Raw genomic sequence first — 27,121 nt, 5'->3', positions numbered from 1 at the left:
TCGTCTTGCTACTGCCTTCTTGTTGTAATAGGTTTTATAGCGTTCTTTGGCTTCCTCCAAACTACGATGTGCTAACTTGCACGTTTCTTCCAGCTTCTCTCGAAGATCCAACACGTAGGTGTATGTTGTTTTGACTTCGGTGTCGAGTCCTTCATTTGCCCATACCTCCTTGAGGATAGTTAACGGACCTCGAACTGTGCGTCCATACAACATCTCGAACGGCGAAAAATTGAGACTTGCTTGTGGCACTTCTCTGTAGGCAAACAATAATGCTGGTAGGTAACGGTCCCAATCCGTAGGTCCTTCTTGACACATCTTCTTTATCATGTTCTTAAGTGTGCCATTAAATCTTTCTACCAGGCCATTCGTCATAGGATGATACGGCGTTGTGAGCGACTGCTTTATCGAGAGCAACCTGTTGAACTCCTTCATTAGGTCAGATGTGAAGTTGGATCCCCGGTCACTAAGGATTTCTCGGGGCAGACAATACCGAGAGAACATCTCTATTAGAGCCTCGGCAACCTGAATTGAATCTATGCCTTTTAATGCGATGGCTTCTGGATATCTTGTCGCCATATCGACCATCGTGAGAACATAGCGGTTGCCTTTTGCTGATACCGGCTTTATTGGTCCTACGATGTCTATCGCTACTCTCTGAAATGGCATGTCAATGGTTGGCATATTACCAAGTCGAACTCGTTTCACTCGTCCTTTCGGTATCGTCCGCTGGCAAATGTCACAGGATTTTACATATCGTTTTACCTCGCTTTGTAGTCCTGGCCAGAAAAATTCTTCTGTGATCCTCGCCACCGTTCTGTTTATGCCTTGGTGCCCGGCCATGATGCTGTCGTGTCCCAAATTCAAGACCGTCCGTCGTAGTGGTTTAGGAACCACCAACTGCATCACTTCTCTGCCTGAGGTAAACTTGCATCTTCTGTACAACAGTCCATTTTTCTTCTGGAATTCAAAAATGGTTCTTCCTCTTTTATTTGTAGTCGACTCTCCTTCCTTCTCAAAGCAGGCTTGTAGTGAATCATCCTTTCTTTGCATTTCTGCAAATTCTGTTGGCGTCACCGCAAGTACTTCGGTTGTAGGTATCTTCAGTGCCCTCAATGTTCGCTGCGTACTTGATCTTGTGGCTATCGCCGACGACACTGCTAGACTATTCTCCGTAGTCTTAATTCTTTGTGTCGTCATGTTAGGATCGTGCTCCTGCTGTTTTTCTTTCGCTTTCCCCGTGTCGGTGCAGCTGCTCTTCCACTTGATATCTGGGTCATCGACGCTTCTTACCCCTGGTAGATTGCCCAATATTAAATCATATAGTGGCTTATCTACACACTTCACTATCAGCCATCCGGAGTAGTAGGGAGTAGAAACTTCAATTCTGGCCTCAGGTAAATGCCTAACCGTGCTGTCGACCATGATAACCGCCGCTGTTTCTCCTGTTAGTTGTTGCTCTCCAATCAAACTCCGTCTCACCAAGGCCGTGTTGGTCCCACTATCTCGAAGAACTGAGACTCGTATTCCGTTGATCTCTCCATCAACTACAGGAAGACCTAATGATATTCTCTTCTTCTCGAACGCGTCCTGGTTGTCCGGGAGCATGATGTTCGACGTATCGTGTGTATCCTGGGTATCCTTGGTCGATTCTTGCGATGATGCTGCCTTCCCACCATTTAACGACACCACTCCTGCTGCCTTTTCTTGGTTGTGTAGTCTGCTGTGCGATGTCCTCGTCTCTTGCAGTGCTGACAAATGATATGCGCCTGTGGTCGGTTCCCTGCTACACGACAATCGACTGCACGATGACCGATGCGGTTGCACAGGAAACATCTAAGTACCTTAGGTACCGCACCTTGCCTAACTTGGGTTACATCATCGTCTCTTTTACGAGTTTCTCCCTCGATTTTACCTAAATTCCTCAAGCCTTGCGCTTCCAGAAAATGGTCAGCAGATTCAGCGAAATCATCTAGATGTTTCAATGAACGTTCTTTAAGAAAAACATTGAGTTTTGGGCTGCAACAAGTCAAGAACTGCTCAATCACAATGCGCTCCCTGACTCCTTCGTACGTCTTCTCTGTGTTTGCCATTTCCATCCATCTATCAAAATAATTTGTTAAACGGCAAGCAAACTGTTTACCAGTCTCTGATTGCTCTGGTTTACTATTCCGGAATTTCTCACGGAACCCTTCTGCAGTTAGCCTGAATCTCTGCAGTAATGCTTTCTTGACTGTGTCGTAGTCCATTGACTCAGACGCTGGCATTCTTCCGAACACGTTCAACGCTTCGCCAACTAAACACAAACTAAGTGCCGTCGCCCACTCAGATCGCTCCCAGCCTTGTCCTAAAGCAATCCTTTCAAAACGATGTAGATAAGCATCAAGGTCATCTCGCTTATCGTCAAATGGAGCCATTAACTTTCATGCACAAATTGTCTTTGTTCTTTGCGGCTCCATTTCCGAAGAAACCAACGATCTGTCCGCGTTATCTCTTTCGATAGACACATCGGCCAAACGCAACTTCAACAACAGAATTTCTTTTTCCGCTTCGCGTGCTTTTCGAGCTTCTTTTTGTGCTCTATCAAAAAGACTAAGCGATTCTTCGCGGCTAAGTCCCAGAGAATTGGCTACCCCCAACAGCTTCTCATAATCCATGTTCCTGCGAAGTGTGAGACCAAGTATTCAGGAAATAAATCCTGGCAGGCTCGCCAATATTTTGTCACGGTCTCAGGGTGGTAAACACGACGCAAGGAACCATTGGGTTAGGAAAAGCGTTTATGGGGCATGATCACAAGAAAAATGCAAATATTAGGAAAACACGCGTTATCAAACCAATATCTAAACCCTAACACACAACAAACTATATACAAAACTGGTTAATTACAAATACTATCTTAAGTCCTCGCACACGACGTATTAAACAGTTCAAAATATTTACATGAAGTCCCTTGACATGGCCACGTCACGTCGTCGTCGATGCTTCCGGCGACACGTTGTTGGGCCCGCTGATGCGTCGTAGAGTCGGCGTCGCTGATTCCGACGTTCGGCCCTCGGTTGAGCTGGTCAGGAGGTCAGGATGGTGGGGTGACCAAGGTGCCTGGATCGCCCGGTCAGCTCCGCAAGCCTGCGGATCGTAGCCGCAGGGAATCCGGGAAGCAGCGCCGTCAGCCCGTAGCTGCGGCTTCCGATGGGGCGTTCGCTCAGCTCGCGGGTCGTGGCCGCGGCAGCTGAAGCACAGCTTCCATTGGGTTGCCGCCGTCTCCGCGATTCACCCGTCCTGTTCGGCCTCCAGCTCCTTCTGCTCCTCGTCGTCCCAGAGCGTAGCTGGGCTGCTCTCTTCGGCTACGTGTCCCTTCTCCCATTGGCCACGTATCTGCGCGTGCACTTTTGCGCTTCTTCTTTTGCTTTCATGTTGTATTCCTTTGAGACGCTTTTATTTTCTAACTTCTTCTTTCTTTATTTCTGTCACTGACTCCACGTGTCTTCTTGTTCTCTTCTTCTGCTTTTTCTTTTTCTTTCTTTCTTCATATTGTGGCTCATGACACCGGTCCTGTATAGCATTCGGACGTGGCGAGAAATTTTTCGTAGCAGAATTTTTTTTCCTAATACGGTGCGCCCCTTTTGCCACTTAACGTCCATCGCAGTTACCGACAGCCTCTTCAATCGACCTCTGCGCGCGGAGCAGCCATTGCTAATTCGTTCAACTTATATTTGAGGGCACTAAACTCGCGGCGCGTTAGACGGCAGTGACGTGGTATTTATTCTAAAATTTATCGCACTTTAAAGAAACGCTGGAAAAAAATTGAACAGGCAGTTCCTTAATGCAGATGAAATAATCCCATGTTTCTGAAGAACCGCTACAACTTTTTTATTGGAGATCTTTCGCTAGAGTTAATATTTCAATAGTTAATTAAGTAATCTGTGTTCTTGTCCAGATTAGCTTATTGTAAAAACTACCATGACGTGCTCTGTACGGCTCAGAACAATACTACGCCAATAGGACATGCGTAGTGCCTGTGTCTTTTTCTTTAATACTTGGTTCAAGGTAGCTGAAACACCCTGTATAACTTTAGAAAGCGAGCCACGACATTTCGTAAAAAATTGAAATATCCGTGGAGAACAGCAATTACCTATACTACTACTGAACTAATGTACGCATTTACGATACTGCAAGAATACGCACATGGAGAGAACCTTTCTAATATGATTGATTTGTGTGTGTCAGGATCTTGTACAGTCATAAGTTACAGCGTGCGTACAGGCGACCAATTGTTTTAACAGTATACCGCGCCAGATTCGACTGGCCAACCGGCCAGCAGGAGTGTTTGCGCCTGCTATGTTCTCGGAATGAAATTATTTAGTAGTTTCTCACTAGGCCCTATGACTTCTCTGTGGATGATTGTGCATGCAAATAACCAGTACTTTAAAGTTAGCTGATTAATCCTAATTATTGACTCAAGGTCATTGTAAAAACGCCTTGAATTTTCTCAAGAGAAAAGTGAACAACAGTGGCTTGGTTGAATTCTCCTAGGGCATACGTCTACTTCTTCAGCCTTGGCACGTGTAAGCTGAAACTCCGTGTATATTATAACATCAATACGGAGTGCACTTGTCTCTCCTATATATCGGCACGACGTGTTGAGATAATGTAGAACATATTAACGTGCGAAGCTTTTCATCACATAGGGGAAGGATTGTTTCGAGGATAGCCTGTGCTACTCTGGACAGCGCATAATGTCCCCGGATAACCTGTATTTCGGAGCCTGGATAGTGGGTTTCAGCCGCACGTCCAAAAGTGCGGGCCTGTCTTCTTGTTACTTTTCTGAGTTTCCCATCAAAATTGATCAACGCATCACTTGTTGGTTTTCTTGTTTACTTATCTCTTCAATATTTGCTGTTCTCTAGTAAAAAAATTCTTTCCGTTCTTGTTCCCCTCTAACCACCCTGTTCTGAGCTGTACACCATAGTGGGTTGCACCCTTTCACATTCCACTGAATAGCTCGCGCTACCCCAGCAGTTGTGCAAGCATTCCATTTCACGGCTTCTCACAAAGTGCACGAAGAGTGCTCAAGCGTCGCGGAGCATGGAAACGGTACGTGTGGAAACCACTGCCTTCTGGAAGAACTGCTCACCCGCCCGAAACACTGCGCCGGGTGTCACCGCAGTCTACGCTGCCCCGCAGTACGATCATCACGGAAAAGTGTCATTTCGAGCGTCCCTTCTTTTTTGGCCACGACAACTATTAAGCGCCGTGATGCAGATTTTCAGCGCATTGTGGGCAGCAGTTAGGAGCAGCGCCGGGTACGCCTTCGGTGGTGACTCAATCACTCAAGCGGCTCCAGTCACAGCAAGGCACGCGTCTGATAGGTGCATTGCTCGCCGCCATTGTGCAGCGGCCTGTTTTCCGACAACCCTTCGACGGCGACAGCGAGTGAGCGAACGCTTTTCGTTGACCGCGATGCGTCGGCGGCGCGAGGCAGTGGAATCCCTGCGGCAGAACCTGTTCGGACAGCTGTCTCACCCTGTACACGCCGACATGGTCACCAGCACGCCCCTTGAACAGCTGGGAAGCGGCAATGAACAGTACCAAAGTGGACGACACTTTACGCCGCGGAGTCGCCCGTCAAATGTGGACCCGAACAGCAACATCACCACGCGGCGAGCCCACCCAAGGTCACCGTCTAATGACACAAATTCAGACGAAGCTTCCCCTCAGGACACGGATGGTGCCCCTCATGGACCATCTTCAAACACCAGCGCCATCCCCGAGGGTGCTCCCTCAACAATAACGCTGACTTTTGTGGCGGACCAACTAACGAACAAACCAATGGCGGAACCAATTCATGTCCAGCTGCACCATCCCGTTGCACTGAGCTGCACTTCCCACACGTGGCTACGCCATCTCCGAGCGACTTCCGCCGAGTTTGACATGCAGGTTACCTTACCGAGCCAGCAGCAGTTGGGCGAAACCACCGCGAGTCGCCGGCATGCTGAAGAGAACGAGGGCACAAAGACCAGCTTGGGCCGTAGTTCTCCACAAGAAATCCCAGAGGACTTTGAACTGTTCACGCCCATGTCTTCACCGCGAGTTTGAGCTTGTTTTTGTGGAGCGTGTTTTTTTCCCCTTTATGTGCAGGGTTCTCACCCAAGGTCTAATTCGCTACAGTAAAGTTTTTGTTTGGGCTTTAACACATAGCAGGGCAGCACGAAAAACAAGGACGACGAAAGGTACAGTCAACCAATTTTTAACAGTACCGCACGAGGGTCGATTGAGACTGGCCAACCGGCCAGCGCCTTCTAACAGCTCGAAACGACGAGAATAGCATGAGTAGCGCACGCGCACTAAGTTCACCCGAAGGGCAAGATTCGTCTGTTAGGCTCTTCCCACCATCACGGCAAAGCACCTGGCACGATTAATTCAGTGCAAGATTCCCAGCTTATTGGAGAAAGCAGGAGCGTGTGCCCCCGGCTAGCACATTTGTTATTTTTTTTAGCGTGTGCTGCTCTAGTGCGCATGCACAGAAAAATAATGAAGAAAACGTGCAAAGCTGGAATGCAACCCGTATCATAGGGTCAAGAAGGAGTAGCGCAAGAGAGGATTATATACCTTATCTCATTTCTTGCGCGCTTTGTGCTTTATCTTACGGTGCATGTGGACTAGCGACATAGGCTATCAAAAGGACGTGTCCGGGTTCACGCGCACTTGCGGTCTCCGATAAGCAGGGAAGCTTCCACTGAGTTAATCGCGACAGGGGCGCTGTCATGCCTGTAGCAGACAAAACTTACGCTTCCAAATTAACTTTGTGCGCATGCGCAACTCTTCCTATACTCATCGCGTCGCGCCCTTAGGAGGCGATGACTGGCCTGTCAGTCGAAGCTTGCGCGGTCCTTATCACGGTGTTAGAAGTATATTAGGTGTACGAACGGCACCTCCGGGAAGGGAGAACTTCGGTGCGCGTTTTGTGCAGAGGGCCCGAGATGGTGCCACAGTACCCGTGGCCGAGGCGAGGTATCATTCATGGTCGCTATGGTGCCGCGAACGCCGCTCGAAATAAATAAAAAAGTCAGCCTTCACGCAATAACGAGCGCAAAAACATGAAAATGGAGAACAAATACGACATTGTGACGATACCGTCGTAGATATCTGTTGAATATGTTCAATTACTCAACTAGAAGTTTGGCGATAGGAGGATGCCTTCGCATTCGGACATGTGAAATTGTGCATCTCCACCAGATGTCACGTAGTAGTGACGCTGACGTAAACGGTCGTAAAACTGTGTATGACGAAACTGATTTTTATTGCGTGAACCTGCACCCACAAAAGCAAGCTACACTCGAAGCACAACGAAAGCGGCGAACACAGTCGCCGATCGTCGAAAATCTGATCAGCGGCGAAACGCATCAGCTTTTATACATGAGTAATCGAAGGTTCCAGATTAATCCCTGGTACCCGCGTGTCTTCCAGAAAGTTCTAGACAATTCGCGTCGCTCATGCAATCAGATTACATGAGCGTCGGTGACAAGAGAACGGATAGAAGCATCGGTAACGTTCGAGAAACTTCCGATAAATGCAGGCGCGTCCTGTGCCTAGCGATAACGTTTAACAGCCGGTGAAAAGGGATATACTGCAACAAGACGGCAAGTTGGGCCAGTTGGTTGGGATTCATCGAAAGGATCGTAACAGCGCAAACAGGTACGGTATAGATGTTTGGTTTTCCGCGAAACATAAGATAGGCCGCATATGTCCGATTATTGACAATATGCTCAAAGATAAGCAGGCAAGAAGGAAATGCACTGTTAAACATGTGAACGGCTACATCAACTGTGTTAAGCACGTTGTGTATGCAATACCGTTATCGTGTGGTAATGAGTATGTGGGCCAAACAAAGCGCTGTGTAAACGTACGACTTAGGGAGCATGAGCTCTCTCTTCAAGGGGTTGAACCATGTCATCTTACGGTACATTGTAACTCATGCGGGTGTCGCCCCCTTTTTGACAAGACTTCTATCATCTTTAAACACACTAACCAGCTGACAAGAGAAATCGCTGAGGCATACAATATAACGATTAGGGGCAAGGAATGCATCAGCGAACCGTCGATCGCTCTTCATGACAAGGAATTTCATTACTTCTGCAACTTTTGATTGTGCCTAGTTTGTCGCCACGGCTGTGATCTATCACTGTGTCTTGGGCAAGTCATGGTTCTTTGAATTTTGGTATATATGTTAGACGATCCTACAATAATATATCAGTTGAGAGTCAGCGCCGTGTTGTCGTTTTTTCCTTCCTTTTGTGCGTGTCTTGTTTGCGCTGTTACGATCCTTACGGTGAAAAGGGGTCACCGGTGAAAGGATAAACATGTATACGAGTCAATATTAACATATGACAGTGACAGTCGCGTTGATGTATGGCAGAAGTTAGTTCTGTTTGTTGAAGAAATGCTTACCTAGTTAGACAAATATAAATCCAAAACATTATCATTGTTACAAGCGTAGCTCTTGCATGGAAAGAAAAATTTCCAGTTTGACACGGCTACGTTTGGTGGCAGATGGGTGCGAACGGTCCGCAGGCGCCTTTCTTTTTTTTCTGTCTGTCAAATGAGCAGGGTAGCCGGGAAACTTCGTCGGCACGGCGTGTTTTGCCAGAGCCGCCTTTCGTGGTGCACTCACAAGAACGAGTGCTTTGTAAACTGCTTCCCACATCTTCGTCACGTACCTCGGCTCGAAGTGCTTCTCGCACACGTAGTCAGTCGACTGCAGCTCGCGGTCCTTGCGCGGAATCGCACGGTACCATATAGGCACCGTGCATTGCAGTTTGCGCGCGATCTATGCGCCACTACAAGTGAAGCTTTGGGACGGCCAGCGTCAAAACCAGCAAAAATGGAGAGACGCTGTATTCATTCGCCGTGATACTTTCAATCGCCTATCACGAAAGAAGACTGTCCGAGTTGTGCAAATATCAGAGTGCGCATGCTCTGCATATGATAGCACGCGTTCGCAATCGATATGGGCAGCGGGAACAATTCTGAGCTTGATATCGTCAAAGCGCAGGGCATACCTGTGAAACGAGCGACGATAAGGAAGCCGTTGTCGTTCGGAATGGCCAATCATTTTCATCGCCTCTCTAGCGGCCGGCGTCGGCAATACTGGGGCGAAACATGAAATGTCGTAGCGCCATCTCAACATTGAACGGTGCCCATCTTCAGGTGGTCCGTTTCTCGGGGTGCACCAAAAAGTGACACTTTTTCAGTACAGGTCCCGTAGCCAGATTTGCACCGTGGCAAAAAAAAAAGAAACACTTCTTGCCCATTTCACGGCTTGCTCACACGAAGAGCACAGCTTGTCATCGCACACAAAGAATGAAAACAAGGGCGCAACGTGGCGACAACTGCTGCGACTAGACGTCCACAAATGCGCAATAGGGGCCGGCTCGCCCGACTGTGGGCCACGCAACCGCTCCTGCCATCTCGCGGCGTGATGGAACGGAGGTACCAAAGTTCGACGCAGCGAGTGCACGGCGGCGGCGCTCCGTCGTTCCACATGAACTTCTAACACCGTGGTCCTGGTAAAGAATCAGTCGACTTCACAGGCAAGTTGCTGCGCCCATAATTCGAAACTGCAAGATTCAGTGGCGAACATCTGCTCTAGACGTATACGCAGTTCTTCATTGGTCGGAGCCGGCTCGTCTTGCAAGGGCAAAGTGCATAGCTGGCGGAGGAGCACCCGCCAATGAGCGATAATTCAGTACGTATATAAATAGCCGGCAAGTGCCCACCTACGTGATTAGTGGGAGATTTGAGCCTGCTGATTTCGTTGATTGACAAAATGTATAAATGTTGCCTGCACTAACAAATCTGCGAGATTAAACTGGATGCTCGTGAACTTTGCTTGTGGATCAGGTTTTGCGCAAAAAACAAAACGTATGTAGGTTGTCGCTCAAACCGCATGAATGAACGCCTCCCACAACGTCTTTTGTGTTGTAGTACGTGACACAACTCTACAGGCAGCTCTAATCTTCTGGAAACCTCATTGGTAGAGCTATAGTGCGTTCCCAACGATGCACGTGTAGAACATCCAGCAACTCTGCCGCGTTTTGATAACGTACAAACAAGTTAAGAATCTCAGCAATATTCGGTTTGCAGATGACATTGTCCTATTCAGCAACAATGGGGACGAATTCATGATTGAGGACCCAAACCGAATAAGTCTAAGAGTAGGGTTGAAGATTTATATGCAGAAGAGAACAATAATCTTGAGTTGCCTGGCAAGGGAGCAAGAATTCAGGATCACGAGTCAGCCTCTAGAGTTTGTAAAGAGTACGTTTATCTAGGTCAATTATTCACAGGTGACCCTGATCAACAGAAGGAAATTTATAGAAGAATAAAATTGGGGATGGAGTGCAACGGCAGGCGTTACCAAATCCTGACAGGGAGCCTACCACTGTAGTTGAAGAGAGAAGTTTACAATAATTGAATTCTACCGGTGCTAACATATTGGCAGATATTTAGACGTTAACGAAGAATCTCGAGAACAAGTTAAGGACCGCACAAAGAGCGATGGAACGAAAAATGTTAGGCTTAACTTTAAGAGACAGGAAGATAGCAGTGTAGATAATAAAGCGAACGGGAATAGCCGATATTCTAATTGACATTAAGACGAAAAAAAATGGAGCTGGGCAGGCCATGTAATGCGTAGGATCGATAACCGATGGACCATTAGGGTTACAGAATGGATACCAAGAGAAGAGAAGCGCAGTCGAAGACGGCAGAAAACTAGTTGGGGTTATGAAGTTGCGAAATTTGCAGGCGCAAGTTGGAATCAGCTAGCGCAAGACAAGGCTAATTGGAGATCGCAGGGAGTAGCCTTGGTCCTGCAGTGTACATAAAAAATGCTTATGATGATGATACAGTAAACCTGAATTTCCGAACTTAATCGTGTTTCTGAAAATGTAAATAATCGAAAATTATCAATTATGCCTGCGAGATTCTAAAAACGGAAGAGGCGGCGATAGCTTGACGATGAAATGTTATAAAATAAATTATTCGCTTTAGTTCTTAATCCTCGAACATTTTGATACTGAATGCTTAACTCATTGCTTGTGATTAAAGCCTCCTTTTATTTATATGATGGACTTTATGCCTGTTATCGCATCGTCAGTGCGGGATTTCCCCTAATATTTACTTAGTTTCATTTCCCATCGAGAGAGAAAATAAAACTTGGCAGGAAACGGCGCTCTGCCTTCGGTGTCTGGTCATTTCGTTTCGGAGCATGAGAGCGACTAGCCGGAGATGGCATAAACTATAGAGAGACGTTCGTTCGTTCCCATTCATTCATTCATTCATTCATTCACATTGTTAGAACTGCACTCACCCGCCGGATCGAAGATTGCGGCCGCCGAACAGATGGAGGCGAAGACGTAGAGCGTTATGTTGGCAGTCCTGCGTCGAAGGTAGCTGACAGCGACCACGCCCAGCTGCCTGCCCGGGTACGCGGCCGCTGCAACCAGGGCGAAGCTCCGGTACGGTTCGCCTAGGAGGATGCTCGAGTAGGTCAGGTTGTAGTACACCAGTGTATCTAGCACCCTGCGCGGTCAGACGCCATCGGTAATTCTCCCGAAAGTATGATGGCGCGGCCTTATTTTTGTATTGCGAGTTGCAAAGAGCGAGCATTGGCGGTTTGTGCGCAAGAAGGCGGATTCAGATAATGCATTCAAAAAGAAGCAGTAGTAAAAACGTGTTAAAAAAAGAACCCTCCTCCAGGAGAAACTACAAGGTTTATTTATTTATTTACTTATTCGCGATACTGCTAGTGTCTTGATTTTGTTTTTGCACTGCTGCTGCTTCGAGAAATTTGTTTTTTTTTATTTATTGTCACTCCCCTTCCCTACTCTAATAAATAAAGAAACTGCTAAAAATTGAATTCAGACAAGAATGCGCTAAGTTGAGCGGGAGCTGTCATATAGAGAATTATTGAGGAATTCACTATATGGAGGTCGCAGGGAGTGACCTTGGTCCTGCATTGGACATAAATATAGCTGATGATTATATTTATGATGATGATAATACTTTCTTATTTCACAGCGCCAGAGGACGTCGCCAGTAGACACATAGTTTTGTGACCCGGTTGAAAAAGATGGTTTTCGAAGTTATCGAGGTGAGTGTAATTGGACGTACGTACTTGTCGGAAAAAGCGAACTGTAGTTAGCTTTGTAGTTGTTAGTTGTTTCTTTTTTAACGGAAGTTGTTGCAGAGTTAAGGATTCATTAACGGAAATAATTGTCAAGCTCACGACACAGACGCTCTTTTTGGGGTCAGTTTCGGATTCAAAGAACCCGCCAAGGGGAACTAATTGTTCGCGTAGCTCCCACATGAACTGCGCATTCAAAATTTGATTGTTGGGATAGGTAGTGTCGAGCACGGGCCCCAGGGTACTCATATGCTCTAGCCACTTATTGTTGATAATTAGAAAGTTAATTAGCGTAACTTCGCTAATTACGCATGTGTGTGCCGAAATTGCTCTGTATCTATAGTGGCCGCCAATCCGTACATTCGAATGCTAAACATAACGTGACCAAGATTTTCATTTTTCTAATTTTAAAAATTTGGAGCAGCTGAAAAAACACCCTGTATAAAGCTTTGCTCTAAAAAAAAGAGGAAGCCTGGACTGAACATGCGCTCGATGGTTATGTCCTTAAAGCCATTGGCATTTATGTTTAACTATGCGCTCGTGCAGCCGCTCCTTACTTCGTCGACCTCGCCGCGTAGCCAGCTGCCGAAACTATACCTACAAGTCACCCACCTGTCTCGAATATTCCAAGGAACTCTTCGCATCTTGCCTTGGCGTGGTGAACAACAGGAATAGCAGCGGCAACAACAATGACCATATGGGCGAACTGCCTGCATTCAGGTTACTAACGCGTGCCCCATGGTGATTAAAATGTCGGCTTGTCGACCTTAATTTGCAGCGATAACAGCTACAGGTTAACTAGTTCACTCGTGTTAATATCCACCGTAGGCGCCGGTGTCCGTCGCAGGAATCCCAGTGTGATCTGATACAATCTTATGAAGCAACAAACAATGAAAAGAAGGTCGTGACGCCCCGCGAGGGTTCGAACTCCGGACCGTAACACTGCCCACGTGGGTCAAGTTGCGGGGCCCAATTTCGCTTGAAAGGGGTTCATTGAAAAGGGGTACATATCCAGTGTCACATAGTCAGTGATCCATGTTAGTGCAACGGTTGGTTTGAGCACAGTTCCCTCGGGAAAGAAGCCCGATTATGTACCCATTATACACCATGGACTACCGAGTGGCCCATATTGGCGGCAAAAAAGGCAAGAGATATAGACAGCAATACAAATATCAGACAGTGCAAAAAGTATCCTAAGAATGTAATAAAAAGCACCACCACTTCCCCATCGTAATCGACCCCCACCGACGAGGGCCCCCCTAACTTTAATGAGATGGCACACCGCTATGCGCGAGAACTGACCCGCCGCGCAGAGTCCGAGACACCCTCTTCGAGTTCGAACCTCCTGGTGCGAAACACGCGAGAACGCTTAGTCACATACAACGACATCACCAAGCACTACCAGTTAGGCAGGAGGATATTGCCTCCACCTCACCCCAAAATGAAACGTCACCAGGCAGCCGTCTGGCGACAACTGCAGGCACACACCTTCCCCAGTCCGTTGCGATTGCGGCACTTTTCCCCCGCTCAATACCCGAGTTCTCTTTGCAAGTTATGTCAGGCAACTAGAGCGACGCTCTCGCACATGTTGTGGGACTGTGCTGCAGTGTCGTCAAGTCCGACGAGGTGGCGTAGCCAAAAAAACCCCCAAATCTGTGTAAACATTTTCAGATTCGACTACGGCAGTCCTTCTTTGCACAACCCGTCGCAACAAAATGTCCGTGCCGCCATGGCGGTCGACCCTCGACCCCAACAACCGCGACATCAAGCTGGCAGAACATTTTTGGTTAGTCCAGGAAGCTCTCAAGTTCCAGCGAGTCGCTGCAGAGGGTGAAATCACAGTTCTTATATTTTATGACAGATAGTAGTTATCATGTTGAGTTATATAGAGTAATATTAACTACGAATTCTGGGTTTAGCTGTCGTGAACGCAGAATAATGGTCAGCATCATCGGCCTCTCAAGTCCGCTCTGCCAAAGGAGTAGAAAATGTTCAGCCGCCCAGCGGTCTGCGACTGCTACGCGTCCATGGCTTCTTTTTTTATGAACCAAAACGAGTCTTTCGCGCTATGATATCTCGAGTTATGTGGCATATCTTTCGATCTTGTTTCCTTGTTTTTTTTTCTTTTTTTTTCTTTTTTGCTTTCGCTTGGCCCGGATTAGCTGGTACACACTCTATATTGTGTCCATATACATCGACCTTGCCGCCATTTTAGGTCTCTAGCACGCCTAGAACATGCGCTAAAAACAAGTGTCGGACAACAGATGTCACTCGCTGTCTCAATCGAATTAAGCGAAGCTTTAAAAGATTACTGCATGTCACAGCTGTCCCCGATTTGTTGTCGGCGCGAAGTCGATCGACGGGGTAGACAAGCCGGTTGGTCGTTCCGTACGCAAGCGAGCACAGTGAAAAGAGTCAGAGTCGGGAGTAAACAAAAAAACAAGATATTTATCGACGGATAAATATGCACAATTAATAAAATAAAATAATAAAAAAACGCGCAAGACACACCTGAACTTAATATACCCAAGGATGCATGAAGACAAATAACTACGAGCAATTAAAAGTAGACATACAAATGAAACATGTCGCGGATCAAATATACAAGAATAACACTTAACAGTAATTCACTAAACAAAGTTCAAAGGAAATCAAATTTCAAAAGAAAACCCACTGATGTCATACGCGTGGCCGGGCAGCAGCAGCAAGTCCATAAACCGTGAGTCGGTGCACAAAGCTTTCCCGAAGAATGCTGGTGGTCCGATCTTGTCGAGGTGGATGCGAATTACTAGGCTGGGTTTCCCGGGAGTCTAGATCTGACGACTTCCCTCAAGCAGGTTGAGCTACCTTGAGGTGAACTACCGTGAGCTTCGTTGTAGACGCTGGTTTGACGTCTTGTACGTCAACAAGTTCCTCGGAGTTCCGACGTGGCCAGGCGGCCCAGGCGATACTGGACGGCACTAGCCCCCCAACGGCTTCTCAGCAACGCATAGGTTCAGCTTCTAGACTCCTCAGCAGGGCTCAAAACCTGCGCTTAAATAGCCTCTCCTTTCCCTAGTTCCCTATGTAGGGAAACTGCCGGTATGTAGAGTTCTCCGAATTCACGGCTCCTAGCTCCCAACAGTCTTGGCCGCGACCCTTTCACCATGGACCACAAACGCAGATTCTCCTCTCCCCTAAGGTCAAGGGCCAAGGTCGAGCCCGGCACTACCACGTGGCCGTACACGCACACTTCGGGGTCCGTAATCGGCGTGTCGCGTCTCGAATCGAGATGCCGCCCGTGAGGCCACGACGCTTTTGACGTCCGTAATTCGGCGTGTCGCTAATCAGCGTCAAAACCACTCTCAAAAATATGTTGCTCCGTGGCAGTCGCTAATCGAATTTATACGCCGCATAGTGAGTGCACCACGTTGTTGGCGGCCGTTAATTGGCGTCAATAACCCCTCGAACTCTCGAAAGTATGCCGTTCCGTGACACTGCGCAAAACGGCACACCGGAGTAAGAAACGCGCAGTCGTTTTCGGCGACCAGCACGTCCCGAACGTAACTCGCTCGAAATGGTAAAAGCCGCGACGGCGCGCGAAGAGGAAATGTAAACGACAAACAACAAACAGTGGTAATCCTGTGACAACCGGTCATTGTGAAAAAGCAAGCTATGTTGACATGCTAATAATAATAATTGCTGGGGTTTGACGTGCCAAAACCACGATATGATTGGGATGCATGACGCAGTGGGGGACTACGGATTAATCTTGACCATTAGGGGTTCTTTAATCGTGCACCCAAATCTATGAAACATGGATGTTCCTGCGTGTCGCTTCGATTGCAATGCGGCCGCCATGGCTGGGAATCAAACTCGCGTCCTCGAGCCAGCAGCGTGACACGCCACCTGCTTTGCTAATACGGTGGGTTATGTTCACGTGAGGTAGTGCACTGTCATCGTGCCCAACATGTTTCGATATTAGCACAATGAGTACCTGCATCTGTGCGGCTACGGGCAAACCGTCTATAAGTAAAAGCACCAGGACCCGCTTTTGAACTCGGGGTCTTACTCCCATTCTTTTTTATACTTTCTCGCAGACTTACCCCACTTCCCCATAGTTCTATTCTCCTTTTCGAGGAGGATCCGATCTCAAGTCCAATCTAACTAAATGAATCTCGAATGTAAGCACGAACAAAAATTCATGTCGCACGAAAAGGAAAATGGCAGGAAAGCTTAGCGCGAGAAACGTGGAGCAGAGAGAAACGTGGAGAAACGTGAACACACTGAAGCGTGTCTTCTACCCCTGCTTCCCTGCTTTCATGTCGGCGGCATGATTGCCCGACCCTATTTTGTTGCTCTCCCTTTCTGACCACAGCCATGTTAGTACAGTTCATGAGGAAAAACCCTCTACTCCCAGGCTCACCCCGATGCCCGGGGATCAGGGGCGCGATCTTGTACGCGTTCCAAAATGGAACGGAGGCGTTCCGTTCCATCGAGCCGCACACGATTGGTCAATTTGAACGTCGCGGTGGAAATTGGCCAATCGTGTGCGGCTCGATGGAACGGAACGCCTCCGTTCCATTTTGGAACGCGTACAAGATCGCGCCCCAGGTGTCTGGCGATGAAGTGGGATGTAAGTTCAAGTGCATCAAATGTCAATGCCACCGGCTCATACAACGGCGCAGACAAGGCAGGGGGGGGGGGTGCATTTCGCGCACGCACACATGCACAGCCACGCTGCCGGCACAGCCAGCGAAAACATAGCCTTCGATATTTCTGTCTACTCAATCAGAGCCACCTCTGGAGCGTGGATTAGGGCGCAACTTCTAGCCCAAACAACGCCAAGTTGCAGATTTTCAGTAACCCAAATATGGCCACATAGCCAAATCATCCAAGTCGACGCCAAAACTTATTTCTGTAGCCAAATTTAGCTATGTATAGCCAAACCTGGCAACACTGGTGTGCTGTTGTAGCAGTGGAATTGGCAGTAACTCCGGAGCACGGTGTAGAAGATAGGTGCTCCGACGGCGCGCCCGCGCTGGGGCGAGAGAGCGTCCACTTTGTGTGACCAGAAGTGAGGAGCACGTGTTCACGAGGCCTTGGAGCAGCGGCACAAGAGTGGATAATTTACGACCTCCGTCAGCATTTAAACACCCATACCTAAAGATATGCAATTTTTCGTTATTCAGACGCCAAATCCTGAACAGGTAGAAGGTTTCATGCCACTTACTGTCAAAATACCGTCATTTCCAACACGAGAGGGACGCGTCGTCTGCTCGAGCAGACGATGCGCTGCGCTTGCCGCTGCTCGCTGCATCGGAGTCAATCGGAATGTCGGCAGAAATATAAAGGGACGTTCCTCCAACCAAATAGAGTCGTCTTTAGCAGGCAAACGACATGTATGCATCGAAATAAAGCACATCTGCTGCGCGTGCCCATAAAAGCGCCAGCAAAGCGGGCGAGAAACTGGCCCCTGTAAGCGGGCCGGCGGTCGGGTGACGAACAAAGTTTATTGCGGTTCAAATGAAGTAGATATAGGAAAGAATTGTGACGTAACGTAACTGGTCACGTGATTTTAACGAAATGGCCGTTGACGTCAGAGTGACGCAGCCATGCTACAGCTCCCAGAACAGGTGCTGCCCCTTGCGGCAGCGGCATCCGTAGAGTCACACTAAGTGGCCGCGCATAGCGCCGCCGTCGGATCATCTGCCTTCTTACAGCGTGCTCCGGAGGCTCTTGAGTCGAAGTGGGCCGCCGCTCGACGCAGCGCCATCCTCAAGACACAAGAGTTGGGCAGTCCAGCGGGCCCGGGAGTCGGCGACGAGGCAAGGCCTCGAAGTCCCCTCATGGGAGACCTGAGCCCGGGTCGGTAAATTTCGCCGGATTTTTAATAAAGTAGTTTCCATCCATTCATACCCTTACATGCACATAAATGAACGCTATCACTACACCTTGAAAATTATAGTCCTACTCAATGGTGCGCTTGGTGACGGGCTCTTAAATGCAGTAGGAGGTGTTTCCACTGTTGTACTGAGAGAAAAGAGATAAGTTTCAGGGCATTAGTTAAACAGAGCCTTTTAACTATGCTCCTCACCATTTTGCTGTTTCATGGCAAATATAAGCGAGGACAGATTTGTCTAATACGGTTGACAAACTGCGTATATACAATACACATAACGGCTCAGCGAACAATTTCGCACCGTCCTAAAGCGTAACTTTAAATACCGGTAGGGTAATTACATCGGAGATGTGGCTAAGGGGCCGATATGTTGTGCTGCCTATAGGTGTTGGCCCTCACGCCCCTGGTTGTAACATTCAGCGCAATATATACTTCCATCTGCTCAAACCAGAAAACGAAGCAGTAACCACACGGGAGGGGTCGCATCGCCCGCTCACTTTTTAATCTCAGTTTTCTATGCATCCTGTTTTACTTTGGATGAGATTGTAGATACAAAAAAAAAAAAGAAAACGCTGCCCACAAAGCTATACATGCAGTGAAGACCTAGTCAAACGTCCTCTGTGGTTGGTTGTGGCGAACTATCGAAGCTGCCCTTCCTGCTCTCGCTCATTTCCGCATGCCGGCGACTCACGGTAGCTTCAACAACCTGCTGCTGGCTCGGCAGCGTCAGTTGCAGGTCGATCTCCGGCGATGTAATTCGAAGACTGCGTAGCCAAGTTTGTGAGCTGCAACTGAACGGAATCGGATGGTGGACCTGGATGTGAATAGGTTCCGCTATCTCTTCACCTTTTTTTTTATTTCAGTTTTCGCAGCAGACAGAACATAAAGCCTGATGCAGGGACAGAGGCTAAAGGCAGTTTGTGCCTGACGAGGCCTCAGCCCAAACAGTTCAGAGTGATGCACTTACAAAACATGGGAAAAAAATGTGCTGAACCAAACATTGACAAAAAAGCTGCGTTGACAAAGAAAAGTTTACAACACGACATTTTGCACCGTCCTATACCAACGAGAACGTTTCGCTTGTTCAGTAGTAAACACAACAGATCATACATTGCATGACACTATCCAAATTTACATACAATTAAATAAAAAAAAACAAGATGCATTTCACTTGTGTATCGATAAACCTCTCACATAAAAGATAACATTTATTCAATATACACAATAAAAGGGACACAAGACAAGATTTACAGATCACTTTCTGTGTTACAAAGTACTTAGTTCTGATTGTACTTTATACCAGAGGACAACAATGTTTCTATAACATGGCGTTTAAATACACGTGATGTATATTCGAAGTTTAGCATTCCTTCTAATTTGTTTAAGATGGCAGGTATTTGATAGGTCATTGTTTGCTTTCCATAGTTTGTTCTAATTTTTGGTGTTCGGTGTTTTTGGTGCCTTAAAAAATATTGAGCGTTTTCAGAGCCACAACTTTCGTAAAGCTTCTTCTGGTGTATTTCTTGCAAAACTTTTAAATAATATCAAGAACGGACGCTGCGAGGCAACTTCAATCACTTGCTCGCCACATCACACTTCAAAGATGGAATTCACCAGGTTTCAGCAACTCACGCTTGCATTCTCTCGACCCTAAATTGCGACTTCGCCTGCCACCTGGACTCTCCCGTGGTGAAGCAACTTTACTGTGTCGCGTGTGGTTGGGCGTCGCATTTACAAATTCCTATTCATTCCTAATAGGAATGACTAACAGTGCGGCATGCAATTTGTGCGGCTGCGATGAGACGCTAGAGCACCTTCTGTGTCATTGCCCAGCTTTTGACGCTCAACGACGGATTCTTCAAACTCAACTCAGCATGTTAGATAGCAGAGTGCTGTCAGAGGAAAAGATTCTGGGACCATGGCTTACGCATTCCTGCATGCGAAAGGCCTCAAAAGCTCTTCAGTTCTTGAAGGAGACTGGACTATATGAGCGCTTATGACAGTGGACCTTCCTCTGCGACTGACTGTGTGAATAACTGACTCTTTATGTGTTTTTTTTCGTATTCTCGCTCCTTATCTATTCTTCCCCTTTCCCTCTCCCCAAGCGTAGGGTAGCCAACCGGGCACGTCCTTGGTTAACCTCCCTACCTTTCCCTTCTCGTTTCTCTCTCTCTCTTTAAATAATATAACTGGTTACACCGGTGTATAATATATTCACCGATGTAATGGGCCGCCTCCATGGTCAGTGTGAGGGATTGGGGCGCACCTTCTGCGATGGCAGTTTTCTCTTCCAGCTGAGAATCCGGCGCTGAAGGGACTCCTTTGGTGAGCGGATCTGAAGCTCCATTTGCTTGTCGGTGAATAGACGGCAACCGTGGGGATCCTTGCAGTGTTGTCATGTCGCTGTTCGGGTTGACCACCGAGGGGCGACTCCGTGGCTCGAACCGTAGATATTCGGAGGTCGTGCTGCTGTCTACGTCGGCCGAAAGAGGGGGTGCATGGAGCCTGCCCGAACAGTCGCCGCCGCACGGATTTTAGGGCATGGCGCCGCCTTATCATTGCCGTCAATGCGAGGCGTTGGCGCACTTGCTCTAGCCGTCGGAGGCGTGCCGGACGGCTAGACTAAGTGCCAGTCGGCACATGATGACGGCAAGCAGCGCGCGTACCAGACGCTTGAGGTGGTGTGACTGCAGCAGCCTCGGATAGAATGTTGCCCGACCTGACGTGATTGAAGGCGCGCGCGGCGCTGCTTTCCACCGCTCCCCACAAGACGGTGAAAATCTGCCTCAGTGCGTTCCATAGGTGCCTCGGCGAAAATATATTGCCTGGCTGGAAGGACAGTTCTACGCCGTCAAGGTTCCGCGGTGTCATCCAATGTTGGTGACGCCCGGCGGAGTGTTCCGGGTCTGTGCCCCTCGGGGCTAGCAGGTGTCCGCAGGGACGGTCCATCGCCGTTCATGAAAGCACTTGCACGACGGTTGGAGTCACGCGAGCTGTTCGAATGTGAAATGGCGCAAACCACTATGGGGTACAGGTCAGAATGGGGTGGTAGGAAGGAAACAATAACGGAAATAGTTTTTGTCAAATTTAACAGCAAGTAATGAACAGACAAGTAAACCAGAAAACAAAGAAGTGATGCGCTGATGAATTGTGATATGAAACTAAGAAAACTAACCAGAAGATAGGCATCACTTACGATCGTGTGGCTGAAACCCACTACCCAGACTCCGAAATACAGGACGTCTGGGGACATAACGCGCTGTCCAGAGTAGCGAAGGAGATCCTCCAAACAACCTTTCCCCTTTCTGATGAAAAGCTTCGCACGTTAATATGTTGTACATTATCCCAACACAGCATGTCGATATGTAGGAGAGACAAGTGCATTCCGTATTGATATAATATACATGGAGTTTCAGCTTACATGTGCCAAGCCTGAAGAAGTAGACGTATGCCCTGCTATAATCAGGGATTTCCGGTAATCAGTGATTGCTAAATAATTCTAATTATTCCAGACACTTCAGTAACTCAACTTGTAACTAAACCTATGCTCTGATATGATATCTATTACGAAACGAATGAATTTTGTACTGTAGTATTTTTTCTATTTTTTTTCTGATTTATTTTGAACTTCGTCTCCTGTCGTCCCAGGAGGTAAACCGCAAGAAACAATAATGTCACTCGATGCTCATGCCACTAAAAAAAGATTCTTCTCAAAACCCGCCAGGGTGGTTCAGTCGGCTAAGGCGTTGCGTTGCTAAGCACGACGTAGCGAGATTGAATCCCGACCCCGGCGGCCGTATTTAGATGGAGGCGATATGCAAAAGCGCCCGTGTGCTTGCATTGTAGTGCACGTTAAAGAACCCCAGGTGGCGCAAGACAGGGGTAATTGGAGATCGCAAGGAGAGGCCTTCGTCCTGCAGTGGACAAAAAATATAGACTGATGATGATGATGATGATGATGATGATGATGAATTTTCGCATGATAAACCTTTTTGTGTGGCAGTAAAATGGTATCGAGCCCTTTCGGCACGTATACGACATCGCTATGCCTACTCTTCCTTGCTGAGGATCCGTTTTAACGACACTCTAATCTTTAAGCTGCACGCCGCGGCGATTTTCGACCCCACCGCAAGCTATATAAGTAAGGCGAAGCGGAGCAATCGGAGAAGCCAGCACCACCCTATTCATGCGGTTATCTATTTCCACTGTGCTGGCTTGGCCCCATAGAAACCCTCTCTACTACAGCGTTCTGCTCGCCTCTTGTCAGCCAATTAGATAACGAACGCCTCTCAGTGCAGGCAATGTTATTCGTTTTGAAAGCGAACAAAGGTGACCTCCTATAAACAAGGAGAGTGTTTGATTGGGTTGTTGAGACAACGCTGCGGGTCACCGCCCGATGCTTGCGTCAGTGGTTACGTGATTTGACATCAGGAGATTGGAATAAAAACAGTTTGGAAAAGCTTTACGTTATAGCGCCCCTGTAGCGCAAAAGAACCTTGTCTGTAATCAGATAACATGCGGGCCGCGAAAAGTGCTGTTAAGGCCTTCTTATAGTCCGACGTTATCGGAGCGCGGGCTAGCGTCGTTTGCGGCCAGTCACGCTACGCCGGTTGCGCTGCGCTAGCCGAAATGCCATCATGTTGAATGCGCGCGCCTTCTGCAGCTATCTTCGGAGCATGCGCAGAACGATCCCCAATCCTCGCGCGAATATGAACGACTGTCTGCGACCGTCGGCGAAGCTAGAGCACGGTGGAAGAATATTTAGGTGTTGGACACTGCGCGCGAGCGAGCGTCCAGATTATGTTCGGCCGCGCGCGGGCGCACCGAGTAGCTCTGCTGCGAGCAGATAGAGGGCGCCGCGGCCAGCGGTCCCAGCTTAGCGGCGCCGGCGGCTTGGCATTCCTCGGCCTCCGCTAAATTTTCGTTCGTAGTGGAGTGAGTAAATCTCAAAGCGCGAAAACAATCGTTATTTCACATTAAAGTGATAAGTGTACCAGGCTTCGCTAACATGAAGGTTTCTTGTGCAGGGCGTGGATGACAGTCAACACGGATCAATCGGGCAGCACTCAAAGCCCACTGAAGTTACCCTCGCGCGCGGAATTTGTTTCGTCCGGTCTAGCCGTTCATCCAAGCATAAAAAAATGAAAGTGTTAGCCCACGTGCTACCCCTCGATCAGAAGAAAATAGTTACTGCACCAGAAAATGTATTTCATGCTTATCGCTGCTTCCATTCACACTCAGAAAACCGTTCAATCATCGTTGCGCGAATTCAATGTGGCCGCGATATAAATTAAGAAATGAAGCGGCGCAAGCTTGCGATATGCAATGCACTAGAGCAAAGTAGCTGTTCATGGCTAGATCTTAAGATGAGAATGCACATCAGCTATGTAAAAACTCTTTCAAATGGGAATTTATTAGGCGGGACGAAGGCAGGCGTCTATCTTGAATTAGAGCATCACTACCACAGTTTACTGATGAAAACCTGAGCAAATGCCTTTTTTATTCCCATTCCACTTAACATAGATCGTGTATATTATTCATTGGGCTTTCGTCCATTGAGGACTGAGTGACTCTTGCAGGATCTAAAAAAGAAGAGGTAACTTTCTTTTTTCTTAAATTGCATATGAGAATGTGCCAATGTAAGCGTGTTTGACAATGCATGCTACAGCCTGTCCACAAATACACTTACACCCACCACACAATAATCCCATAGACCTTTTTTTTTGCATAGACACAATACGAAAAAACTTGCGCATGAAGCAGCTCGATAACTTTAATAGGTGATAACCACCCCAGAAGCTTGCGGTCTCATACACTCCCACAATGGAAAAATGAATAAAAACATGCAAGCGTGTATTATACACCGCACGCGCATTGTAAAAAAAAATTCAGTAGCTGTTGTAGCGGGTGACAGAGTGACGGAGACGGCCCAAGTGCAAACGCACGACAACCTTTATTTCAGAGAACGAAATATATATATATATATATATATATATATATATATATATATATATATATATAGGCTACTTGCCTATGACGTAACATAAAAGAACCAATCATGTTTGACACGTGTTAGCCGAGCACTTCATATCAGTAGCCAGGATGGAACAAATTTGAAAATCAGGCACACATCTGCACAGAAAACAGCAGTATTTTACAGGGTGCACAAATATTTCAAAATATGCAAATGTCACGTAGCTGGACAGCACCATAGTAATGTTGTTGCCGTCCCTTGGAGATACTCGGTTATTTTTTACATTTCGCCTAATTAGATAATTAGTCGTATTTATTGATCAACTTCTCAGTTATTATAGTTAGATTAAAAAGTGTCAATGAGAAAATTGTAGAGCAACATCAAAGACTCCCGATACAGCTTTGTATTGCTCAATACGCGCTACGTAGAAGTGTTTTTCCGTGCATGAAAGAAGCTCACGAGTACACGCAAAGTGCCTCGAGCGGCCAGTCGCGCGGCAATATTGCTGTATTCGCGGGTTTCGTTCACGCTCGGAAAACACTTTTATGTATCACGTATTGAGCAACAGAAAGTTATAATGGGAGTTTTCCACGCTGTTGTATAATTCTTTTCTTCATACTTTTTATCCAATTATAGCATTAAAAGTGTTGATTAATCAATTATGAAAATAATTATGTAATGAAGCGGAATAAAAAAATAATCTGAGTATCTCCAAGCGACGGCAGACAACATTACCTTGGTTCTGTCCAGCTACGTGACATTTACATATTTTCCAATCTTGATGCGTGATAGTAAACCACCCAGTATATATCTTTTACATGCAGCAAAATTTGCACAAACTACTGCGGCACACAGGAGGTTCTCTCTTCCGCAGCGGAATTGGAGGTTTATTTGACCGTGTGAGGTTCTTTGGACAGTTTGGAAATAAGGTGGGAATCCTTCTATCGAGCGCTCCGAGTAATATTGCCACGTGTCTAGCGCGGCGATGACGACGGCATAAGACACATCGGCACTTATGAAAAACATAGCACGAAGAAGAAGAAGCAGTAACTTGCGCGCGCTATTTTAATACCGTCCGTTCTTGTTACTGCCTCTGCCGACAAGTGCGTTTCGTTTGTCCCTCGAGCTTTCGACGTCGTGACAATATGCCATCGATATCGTATCCTCTGAAAAATGGCTGGTGCAGACATGGTCGGTAGGCGTTAGAGTTCGGTCTGCCCTCAGATTTGCACGGCGCCACTGCTCTAGACGACCGCTGTCGGACGACGCTTTGAATAAAGGCACACGCTCCGCACAAGTCAGGTATCCAGAATTGCAGTTCGGAACGAAGCACTTTCTAGCCATTTCAAACGCCCCTCAGAAGACCGCTGCCACCTTCGTCGAGGGCCCGTGGCGACAATACCCAAGCACAAGCTCATGAAACGAACGCGAACAAAAATCGTGCCTTCAAAACAGCGCAACCGCACATGCCAGCAGGAAGACGAAGCAGCGGCAGCACGCGCCTTGCCGCCGAGGCTGGGACCGCATACCGCAGCGCCCTCTACGACGGCGCCGAACCAGCTGCAACCAAGCCGAATCTGGACGCGAGCGAGCGGCGCTTTTGCGCGCGTTGGGGGGAGGGTGTCAGCACCTCTCCTTATCTTACACCGTGAGCTAGAGTGACCTAGAATAGTGGCGAGTGTCCCAAGCGCCACGCGAATGCATGGGAGCAGCGAGGACCTTTTCTTGAGAACTCCCGCGCCGCGGCGCTGCGGTACCGGACCCACTGATGTACCGGATGCACTGCTTACTAATGCCATAGAGCAAGTGATTAGAACAAAGAAAATTCCCGTTGGATTGCGTGAAAGCAAGATGAACCTCATCTACAAAGGCAAAGGAGATAAGGATAAGACGAGCTCGTACAGGCCATTTACAGTAACGTAGGTTATATATATGTAGAATGGCAATGCAATCCATAAAATTAGAACTGTCGAAGTGGGTGGAGGAAAACGATGTATTGGGGAAACTACAGAATGGGTTCATGCTAGGCAGACGCTTAGAGGGTAATATATTTGTACTAACTCAGTGCATGGAGATATCAGTAGCTCAGAAAAGACCTTTATCGATAGCATTTCTCGATGTTGAAGGAGCTCATGACAACATAGACAGGGAATGGTTATGGGCTATTCTGAAGCACGAAGGCATAGATGACAATTTCGTATAGCTGCATGCTGAGGGAGATATATGGCGACAACCAAGTACAAATTGTATGGGAAGGTCGAAAAGGTAATGAAATGGTGGGAATTCGCCAAGGGATTGAAGCAAGGATGTCTCTGTCTCCACTGTTGTTCACGCATTACTGTAAGGGTATAGAAAGACGACTTGAAAACAGAGAATTAGGGTTTGATTTATCCTGCATGCGTAATGGACACATGGTGCAAAAAAGTCTATGGACTGATGTATGCAGACGACATTCTGCTACTAGCGGACAATAAAAAAGATTTACAGATACTTGATCTGTGGCAACGCAGCGAAAAAGCTAGGCCTTAAGTTTAGCACAGAGAAAAAATGTCACAGTTTCACCGTAAGGGCGAAGTAATGAATGCGATAGCAAACACAGCAATGCCATACGAAGTAAGGTGAGCGGCTTTGGTAGCAATATGAATTGTAGTAAACATGAGCTGATTAAGTAAGCAGGTGTGCTGCGCCGTAAGTAGACCGACATGAAGAGAGACTCGATGACCACGAGAAGGCGCCTGTGAAACGGTGGTGTTCGTGAGAAGCGCTTCCCGTGGGCAGCGCGTGCGAAGGGACACACCTGTAGCGCTGCACTGCCGATCCGGGCAGCATTGCATGTGTAGCGTGCGTTGGAAAATGTGGCCCGACTATTAGTAACTGAATGAACAAGCGTGGTGTGAGCGCGCACAAACAAGCATGAATAGATCACACTGAATGACTGCAGACAACGACTGTCAAAACGCTGGCAGCAAGCAGCGGGCGAAGGTACGTGCGGTCTATCACTTCAACGGAAACTGAGCGGCGAATGCACGGCGCATAAAGGTCAGAGCCGTGTGGAGATAAGCGACGGTGCGAGCGAGCGACG

This window comes from Dermacentor silvarum, chromosome 1 (assembly GCF_013339745.2).
Source record: "Dermacentor silvarum isolate Dsil-2018 chromosome 1, BIME_Dsil_1.4, whole genome shotgun sequence".
Lineage (NCBI taxonomy): Eukaryota > Metazoa > Arthropoda > Arachnida > Ixodida > Ixodidae > Dermacentor > Dermacentor silvarum.
The sequence above is the reverse complement of the archived record's forward strand: the minus strand, read 5'-3'. Positions refer to the sequence as shown.